Raw genomic sequence first — 10,492 nt, 5'->3', positions numbered from 1 at the left:
CTGGGGGTGCAGGTAGGGGATCCAGGGAAATAGTGATCTATGTGATCACTGTACCTGGCCATAATGGAAGTCAGCATTTTTTTAGTTGGCATTTTGCGCCGGCGCAGTGATCACATAGATCCCCTTTGCACTACCAGCCATTGGACCGAGGGTACAGATCACTCCAAGTGTCCCGTGCCTATCTCAGTGGTGGGTCATAAAGGCACCCGTTGAATTTTGGCATTTCCTCCAAAACACCACGTGGACATTCGCCTCTCTACCATGGTGTCTATTTATATTTGTATTTGTATTTTATTTTATTTATAAAGCGCAGCCAGGCCCGGGGGCATATGGGCGCGTAAGTTAGATCTGGTTACAGTTACAATTAAAAGCAGTCAACAGTAGTTACGTTACAGTTACAGATAGGTACAAACATAGTATTGCAAGTGCGTACAAATATACATTGAATTACAAAGTGTGCCGGCAGCGGTCTAGCATGCTGGGATCCGGAGGTTAGGCTGTCATGGAATCTAAATTGTGAAGCCAGCACTTCGTGTTGTGTTTGAACAGGTTGAATGAGGATTCTGCTCGCAAGGGCGCGGGGACAGTGTTCCATAATTTGGAAGCTTGTACAGGGAAGCTAGCTCCACCCGAGTTATGAAGTTTGAATCCCGGTATGGTCATGGTATTAGTTTGTGCTGCTCTGAGTGGTCTTGAAGAGGTGTGGGGTGTAAGTTGGTTAGTAAGGTATGCTGGTGCAAGGTTGGCCCTGGCTTTGTGTATAAGGGCCAATGTTTTAAGGGTTATTCTATGCTCGACAGAGAGCCAGCGTAGTTTACGTCTGGTCTCTGGTCTCAGATATGTGTGCTTTTTTGGGAATGTTGAGGGCAGCCCTGATGGCATTGTTTTGGACTACTTGCAGTTTGTTGATATTTTTGTGACTAGTGCCCAAGTAAAGGGCATTACAATAGTCTATTTTGGATAGGACTAATGCTCTGGCCAGAAGCTCTAAAGGCTTCTTCAGACACCCGGGTAAATCTTGTCCCAAAGCCTTCAGCAATGGCGTTGTTCCAGCCTCACATGAAGCCTAGCTGTGTATCTCTCCCACAATCAGGGGTCCAGCGATTTCAATCACCCCAGAGATGGAGTTGAATGAGTTCTCCATGCAGTGAAAACCCAAGCTCTGAGGTAAAGTCTGTATTCTCCATGCCAGCTGAGTGCACACACCAACCTATCAAGCTAGGGGTTTCCTGGTCATATGCCCTCAAGGTGGTGGTCCTATTCCCTTATGAGGGTTTCATCCTCGTTTTACAACCCGTAGCAGAAATGTGTCATTTAAAACCTAGGTTGCAGGCTCGTGCACGTACTCTAATGGGGTGCTTCCAAACCCATGTCACAGTACACTGCAAACTCGCCCACTTACCCTACTTGGGTGCATTCAAGCACCAGATGTCACACTACCCCAGATTCTCAACCAAAGGGTGCTGTTCAAGCACCCACACAAAATCATTGTCTCCAATTCCACGAAAGAGCATTTCATGTACCTGTCGAGGGAGAGGCAGCTGTATCCTCCAGCAGTGTCATTTCCCCCACAGCTCCTCCATGGCTTGGCCATCCTAAGGTCACTGAAGCGTTGCCTTCCACACAGTCAATCTGGTCTAAACTGCTCAGCAGTTTAATAACACCCCCCTCCTGCCTCACCCCCAGGCTGCGAGTAGACTCTGGCACCTTCTGCTGTCAGATTTTACCATTTTGAGCCTGCCAACAACCCCCCTGACCGAAGTGCTAACCCCCATTTCTGGAGGTGCTTCATAATGGGGACTCCGGTGTGGACGGGGGAGGAGGAAACCCTCCTCCTCAGTTATGTCCTTCCATAAGAGGGCTACGATATGATACAGAATATTAGGTTCTCGTATCCAAACCTGGTAACAGTAGAGACTGGAATCCTGGTGCCAGGGGGACCAAATGCACAGGCCTTCCTTTAAAGGCTAATATCAGGAGGAAAGGTGGTAGAAGCGTTTCAGACCAGCCCCCACTTTTCTACTGTTGTCATAAAAATGTTGTGCGTTTTACTGCCAATGCAAATCCACTACGGCATGTTCCTCAGTTGTGATTAATTTAAAATTGTGGAATCTTAAGCATCACATAACCTGTAACACTAAACATGTTATTTATGCCATTACATGTCCTTGCCTTAAAACGTATATAGGAAAAAATATCTAGGTCTATTAAACAAAGGATAACTGAACACAAATCTAAAATCTGCGCCAGAAATGTGACATCTCCGCAGGTAGTCCATTTTTTGGAAAAGAATCATAGCTTTGAATATCTGAAGTGGTGGGCTTTAGAACACATTTGGGGAATTGATGCCAATGGTAGATCTACCAGATTGGCGCAGGGGGAACAATGGGGGATGTACCATACTCAGAGCTACCACATGCGTCTCAACCAACAGGAAGAATGGTTACATTGTGTTCAGTAAGAGTTACTTAACACACTTGATTTGTTATGTTAAGTCGTCTACGCTTTAGTGTGGTCGATGCCAAATCCTTTTATATGGTCTAATAGCATTGGAATTGCATACAGTTGTCATTGTATCGTAGATAACTTTATGTTACCTTCTTTCCGATAATTTTCTATGCTATGACCATTGTATAAGTTGTCAAGCGCATACGGCCCCATATATGTGTGTGGGGGGTGTTTACATATGCATATCCATAGCTTTGGATTCCATGAACTTAGTTGCCCCCTTTTATACAGACACTGATGTGTCGAACGTATTTGTTCCCCTTTTGTTTTGTTCGTTTTCTCATATTGGAACAGCGATATGCACATAATCATTCAAATCACATGTATATTGATTATTCACTAGTCAGTTTCCCTTTTACAAATACAACAATGCGGTCAAGTCCCGCTTTGGCGAGTCCTCCACCCCTTTTTCTATTATGTATATTCATTACGAGCATCTATTACCTTCGGCTACATTCGATTCCATTAGTCTTCTTTTTGTGACTATTACTGAGGCGCTTTCCATAGAGTCGGATATGCGCTTTCCGTAGAGTTGGCTACACGGAGTAATAGATTTTCAACACATTCATTACAGAAAGTTATGATTCTATTAAAGACGCTGAGGCAAAAGATTATGCTCAATTCTTCTCTTTACTTCTCGAGCAGCAATATCCAAATAAACATTATGAAAAACAACTAACAATGAACGACAATTCCCAATAACTGAAGTGAACTTGTAGTTTGTTTTTCATAGGTCTGTTTTAACACGTGCCTTTTCCAGTCCAATCACATTAAATCTTTCCCCATAAACACTGACAACTTCTGTGCTTCTTCCTCTTTCTGGCGCGGATCGATCTCTGAATAACCTGGGCCCCAACCGGTAGACGACTTCTCTTATTCCTTAACCTGAACATTCCTCAAAAGGCCTTTGTCTTATTCTCTGTCCCTGTCAAAAATATAAAACTCAATGAAACCTCTCTTCCTGAACACGGGTGGGCAATCGCACAATATTAACAATACATAACATTTCCAAAATTACAACCATCTTTTGATATACGTCTTGTTATCATTCATACATTACAGCGATTGAATGGTTGGAATAATCTTTCGCCTCTGAGTCTTTAATAGAATCGGGACTTTCTGTAACAAATGTGTTGAAAATCTGTATTCTATGTCAAGACACAGAGGTTCTGATTATGCTTGTTTAAAGCTTACTTACCACCAACGGCGCTATCTGGTCTACTGGTCTAAAATAGAAATTCTTATTGTTGGTTTGTTTTATCTGCTTATATAGTGCGCTGAAACCAGGGGTACCTAGGCGCTTGCTCTAGTGTGAAGGTTACATACATGTACAGTTATGATATATAATATGATATTTTATTTATATCGCGCTCATACACAGGTGTTTCAGAGCACAACAAGGCAAGGCAGGGGAACAGGGGAGAACTAAACCACTTTCTTACTAGGCCCAGTGACATTGAGAACGTGCAAGTGCATGGGAGTGGGGGAGGGGGAAAGTGCCTGGAGGGAAGGGAGAAAGTGAAAGTGCAGAGCAAAGTAGAAACAGGATAAATAATCATAGCAAAAATAAATAAATAAATAATAAAATCAGCACAAAGTGGTAGTGCAGCCAAGTGGCAAGTGCTAGGTTTGAGGGAGCAGATCAGGTGGGTCTGATAAGTGCAGGAGGGGGGGGAAAAAAAGGGGGGCTGTATTGGTACAGATACAAACCCCAGTGCAAGGGGTGGCCCGGAGGCAGTGCGGTAGGGTGGCAGGGTGAGCAGGAACCTGGGACCAGAACCAGAGGGTGTCCCAGTGCAAGGTGCCAAGAGAGCAGATCAGCAGGGGAGAGTGGGGGCGAAGGCAGAATCAAAGAGGAAGGTCTTGAGGTGCTTCCGGAACCTCAGATGGTTTTCCTCAAGTTTTAGAGTGGCAGGGAGGCTGTTCCAGAGGGAGGCCCCAGCCGAAGACAGAGATCTTCCCCCAGCTCGTTTCTTTGAAAAACGACTGACCCTGAGGGAGTTAGAGGAGGAGGAGCGAAGAGCTCGAGAGGGGAGGTATTTACAGAGGGATAGCTGAAGATATTTTGGACCCAGACCTCAGAAAGCCTTGTGGACAATGCAGAGGGTTTAAAATTTAATCCTTGCATCCACTGGGAGCCAATGGAAAGATTTAAGAGCTGGAGAGATACGATCCCAGGGCTTGATGCCAAGGACAAGTCTAGCAGTCCTGTTCTGGATTTGTTGCAGAGGGCGGAGAGAAGAGGCAGGTAGATTTAGAAAGAGGCTGTTACAATAATCCAACCTAGAGAGAACCAGAGCTTGGGAGACAGTGAACTTCTGGGGGAAAGAGAGGAAAGGTAGAGTACCTCTGAGGAGGTGCAGTAGGAAGTTTGACTTTTTAGAGACCTCAGAGATGTGGGCAGAGAAGGAAAGTGTAGAATCAAAGATGACCCCGAGGTTCTTACCCTCGCAGGTGGGGGTGGGAGGAGGGCCAAAAGAGGTCGGACAGAGAATGAGGGGAAAGGATGAAGAAGGTGTCCTGATGAGGAGGATTTCAGTCTTGCTGGCGTTCAGACAGAGATCGTTGGCAGAACACCAATCTTGAATGGCAGTAAGGCAATCAGAGATGAGAGAAGGAGAGGAGGTGGCCAAGGGTACCCTGAAGATGAGTTGAGTATCGTCAGCGTAGCACTGGAAATTTGAACAGAAAATGGCAATTCAGTGGGCAAGAGTTGCCAAGTATAGGTTGAAATGCCAGGGTGAGAGGTTAGATCCCTGGGGAACACCACACGTAGAGAGGGAGATAGATGATAGGAAGGACCGAAGTTTGACATGGGAAGGTCGGTCAGAGAGGAAAGAGGTCAGCCAGGCCAAAGCCTGATCAGTGATACTGAGGTTATCACGGAGAAGGTTCAGCAGGATGGTATGGTTGACCGTGTCAAAGGCAGGTGAGAGATCGAGTAGGGTAAGGACAGAGGGAATGTTAGCGTCAAGGTTGGAGAGCAGATCCTCACGGATCTTCAGGAGAGCAGTTTCAGTGCTTCTGGCAGCTCTGAAGCCAAATTGGTGATCATGGAGACAGCCAACCGTGTCGGAATGAAGTTGAGCTGAGAGATGGCCAGTTTTTCCAGGAGTTTGCCCAGAAAGGGAGAAATGGAAATTGGGCGATAGTTAGCCGGACAGGTAGGATCAGCTGTGGGTTTCTTGAGAAGAGGATGCACAAGGGAGTGCTTCAGGGGGAGGGGAAGGATCCAGAAGCAAAAGTGTCATGATGCCTACCTCCAAGGAGCCAGACCAGGCCCAGCTACCCCAGAGGCAGACATCATGTCCCCGAGGGAAGTCTCAGCAGCCCCAAGTAGGGGCCCTTTGGACTCAGTCCTGGCGCCTTTGGCGCCAGGCTCATATTGGACAACAGTCCTGGCGCCAGGCTCATAAAAGATGACTTTGTGTTTAAAGGTGCTTGGTGTAAACTTACCTGATGCAGACCATGCTGCAACATCCGGGCCATCTAGAGGCCTGAATGGGACTACTTTCTCTCTGGGGACTACATAACCACATGGTTGTGGCCGGAGGAAGAATATATACCTGAGAGGAAGGATACATACCTGGAACTACTTTGAAGGCTATTTAAGCCACGCCCAAGCAGCAACTCACGCTTCGCGTTGTTCTGCATCTAGCAGCTGGACGCTCACCGTGTCTGCTCCTGCATCCTGACTTCTGCCACGCCCGCCAGCATCCTGGAACACCTGCAAAGGGAGAAGAGAAGAGAATAGGAGAAAGAAGAGTCCTTACCTGCTAAATCCACATTCCGGAGACATTTCGCCGACGATCCTGAAAAGGAAGACATTCATTTTAAAAGCACATCGCATCGATCGCTGCAGCGCCGCATTCCACACACCTTTACTATCCGCCTCCATGTTCATCAGCGACCATCTGGATCCGCAACCACATTTCAGCGCCTAGGGAGAAAAAGACAAGAACAAAGGTGAGCTAGGGAAGAGAATAAGAAAACCTTAATTTGCCATCATAAGACTTACCTCTTGGGTCATTCCCACTTCATTTCGGGTCGGTGCCGCATCCTGGCATTTCCAGACCCCGGCCCCTAAGGGGAAAAAGAGACATCAGCGTTAGTGAGCGAATGCTAAGACATTACCTGAACGCTCATTAAAGACTTACCTGATATCTACTGGAACTGCACCTTTCACTTCGGGTCGGTGCCATATCTCCGGCATTTCCGAACCCCGGCCCCTATGGGAAAAAAGACACAAGCATTAGTGCATTCATGCAAGGACACTAAAGGAACCTCTCATCAAACAACTCACCTGAGTTTCCTTCGTCGGTTCCATTGCTCATCTCGGAATCTTTGTTCTGCACCTGAAATAGAGACAACGGACAATTATTATTTTGGACTCATACTTATAAACAGAATTCTCACAGTACTTTACCGGGAAGATCAAGCAAACTTGAACTCTCTACAATCCATGATCCATTGAAGTAACTGGATTACAACGCGCCCCTGCATCAGAAGCAGGATGAGAGCTCGTCCTTTCAGACCCTAAGATGAGACTTCACGGGGAATCGCAGAAGGGTTTCGTGGAGGGTGAAAAGGGAGTGGGAGGCTTACACATTATCCCGCAGATTGTTAATACTCCCTTTTCACACACAGAAGGATATTTCTGCGAGTCAGACAAGCCAGATTTGAGGGTCCGGTCCTGTCCATCTTCCGAGTCCTGCGCTTCACCATAGAAGAGGCAACAGCACTCCAAACCAGGCCTGCGCCTCCGTGGGAGTCAGGTGAGCGTAACAGAACGCGAAGCCTACCTACAATTTCCCACCCGGGCGCTATGGAAACTTCCAAGACAGACCAGCTGGCCCAGCTTTTGGGGGCATTACGGGCAGAAGTACACTCCGCCCGCTAGGAGACTAACGCTCTCAAAAGAGAACTGATCCTATCTAAGGAAAGAACTGATGACCTGGCCAAACGATTGTTGCAGGGTCAGGCAGGACAAACTCCTTTACCTAGTTCTGGGGGTAATCCCACTTCTATGATTTCGAATAACCCGGTACAAATCAATCTACCTGGAAACATGCCTTTGGCCCCGCCTGAACGTTTTGCTGGGGACCCCAAAAAATATGCCGTTTTTATGAACCAATGTCGCTTACACTTCCTATGCAGACCTGGGGCCTTCCCTAATGACCAGACCAAGGTAGCTTTTGTATTATCTTATCTCAGCGGCAGTGCTGCCGATTGGTCAGTTCCTTTGGTAAATCAAGATGACCCAATTCTCCAGGATTTTCAAGGCTTCCAGGCAAGCATGGAAAGATTATTTGCTCGACACTCTCAGGGACAGGCCCTAGACAACGAACTGCTATCCTTACGACAAGGTAACCAGGATCTCTTGTCTTACATCGCCACCTTTAATAGGTTGGTTGTGGAAACTGGGTGGCCAGAGAATAAAAGGATCACATTATGTCATCGAGGTCTGCGCGGAGAACTTAAAGACGTGCTAGCCCAAATAGTAAATCCACCCCAAGTCTGCGCGGAGTACATAGACCTTGTGGTCCAACTTGATCACAGACTTCAGAATAGAAAAGCAGATTGATCCAAGTTTGAAACCAGAGTGTTGATCAAAACTCACGCTAACCCCAAGAGTACCGACGTTTCAGAACCTATGCAAATCGGTGGAGTTAAAGGACCGTTAACGCAGAAGGAACGGGAGAGAAGGCAGCAAAAGCAATTATGTCTCTATTGCGGAGCTTCTGGTCACTTTCTACGAGATTGTCCGGTAAAACCACCTAAGAAGGTGGTTGGAGCCACTGACAACAATTTAACAGAACCTGATTCGGGAAACGACCAAGCCCGACAAGCATAGAGGTCCACTTGCCGAGCTTGAAAACAAACTTTTTGACCTCGCATTTCATCATGCCAATGGTCATCGTGGATCCGAAACAGCCTCGGCGGTTGCATGCTATAAAGGCATACATCGACAGTGGAGCTATTGGAAACTATGTAGATCGTGAATTGGCCTCCAGGATTAATCTCCCTCTCCGTCCGAAAACTAATAAGGATGTCATTACTACAGTTGATGGAACCGAAATAGCCTCAGGGCCGGTAACTCATTCCACTACAGAAGTGACACTAGTGGGTCAGGATGGACATCGGGAAGCTATTGTGTTTGACGTAATCAAGGCCCCACAGTTTCAAGTAATTCTAGGAATTCCTTGGTTAGAAACACATAATCCTCGAATAGACTGGCGAGCAAAGAGAATAACCTTTCCTGATTGTGAACAAACTTGTTATCCAAGAAATCCAAATATGGGCCTGGCCTCAGTAACTTCTGCCACTACACAACTACCGGCTGAGTACCAAGAATTCCAAGACGTTTTCCAAAAAGAACAGGCCAAAACTTTACCTCCCCACCGGTCATACGATTGTCAAATCGATCTGGTACCCAATGCTCAACCGCCATGCAGTAGGATTTATGCTCTTACTGAACCTGAGAACCTTCATTTGCGTCAGTATTTAGATCAGTACCTTGCCAATGGTTTTATTCGCCCGTCAAAGTCTCCCGTTTCCTCAGCTCTGTTCTTCGTGCCGAAAAAAGAAGGCGACCTTAGAACATGTATTGACTACCGCGCCCTAAATCAAATAACGATTAAGAATCGTTATCCTCTGCCTCTGATCCCTGAACTTCTCGACCAGGTAAAAGATGCTTGTATGTACACCAAGTTAGATCTCCGGGGATATCAGGTGATGCCCTTCGGATTGTGCAACGCCCCTGCCGCCTTTCAATACTTTATGAATGATGTTCTTCAGGAGCTTATCGATGTTTGTGTCATTGTTTATATCAACGACATCCTGGTGTACTCCTCTTCGGAATCCGATCACAGAAAACGTGTCAGGGCAGTTCTTGAAAAATTGGGAGGGGGTACTGTCATGATGCCTACCTCCAAGGAGCCAGACCAGGCCCAGCTACCCCAGAGGCAGACATCATGTCCCCGAGGGAAGTCTCAGCAGCCCCAAGTATGGGCCCTTTGGACTCAGTCCTGGCACCTTTGGTGCCAGGCTCATATTGGACAACAGTCCTGGCGCCAGGCTCATAAAAGATGACTTTGGGTTTAAAGGTGCTTGGTGTAAACTTACCTGATGCAGACCATGCTGCAATATCCGGGCCATCTAGAGGCCTGAATGGGACTACTTTCTCTTTGGGGACTACTTAACCACACGGGTGTGGCCGGAGGAAGAATACATAACTGAGAGGAAGGATACATACCTGGAACTACTTTGAAGGCTATTTAAGCCACGCCCAAGCAGCAACTCACGCTTCGCGTTGTTCTGCATCTAGCAGCTGGACGCTCACCGTGTCTGCTCCTGCATCCCGACTTCTGCCACGCCCGCCAGCATCCTGAAACACCTGCAAAGGGAGAAGAGAATAGGAGAAAGAAGAGTCCTTACCTGCTAAATCCGCATTCCGGAGACATTTCGCCGACGATCCTGAAAAGGAAGACATTCATTTTGCATCGATCGCTGCAGCGCCGCATTACACTCACCTTTACTAGGCGCCTCCATGTTCATCAGCGACCATCTGGATCCGCAACCACATTTCAGCGCCTAGGAAGAAAAAGACAAGAACAAAGGTGAGCTAGGGAAGAGAGTAAGAAAACCTTAATTTGCCATCATAAGACTTACCTGTTGGGTCATTCCCACTTCATTTCGGGTCGGTGCCGCATCCTGGCATTTCCGGACCCCGGCCCCTAAGGGGAAAAAGAGACATCAGCGTTAGTGAGCAAATGCTAAGACATTAACTGAACGCTCATTAAAGACTTACCTGATATCTACTGGAACCGCACCTTTCACTTCGGGTCGGTGCCATATCTCCAGCATTTCCGAACCCCGGCCCCTATGGGGAAAAAAGACACAAGCATTAGTGCATTAATGCAAGGACACTAAAGGAACCTCTCATCAAACAACTCACTTGAGCTTCCTTCGTCGGTTCCATTGC

The sequence above is a fragment of the Ambystoma mexicanum genome, chromosome 3q (genome assembly GCF_040938575.1).
Source record: "Ambystoma mexicanum isolate Mex_15411 chromosome 3q, UKY_AmexF1_1, whole genome shotgun sequence".
Classification (NCBI taxonomy): Eukaryota; Metazoa; Chordata; class Amphibia; order Caudata; family Ambystomatidae; genus Ambystoma; species Ambystoma mexicanum.
This window is presented reverse-complemented; position numbering follows the sequence as displayed.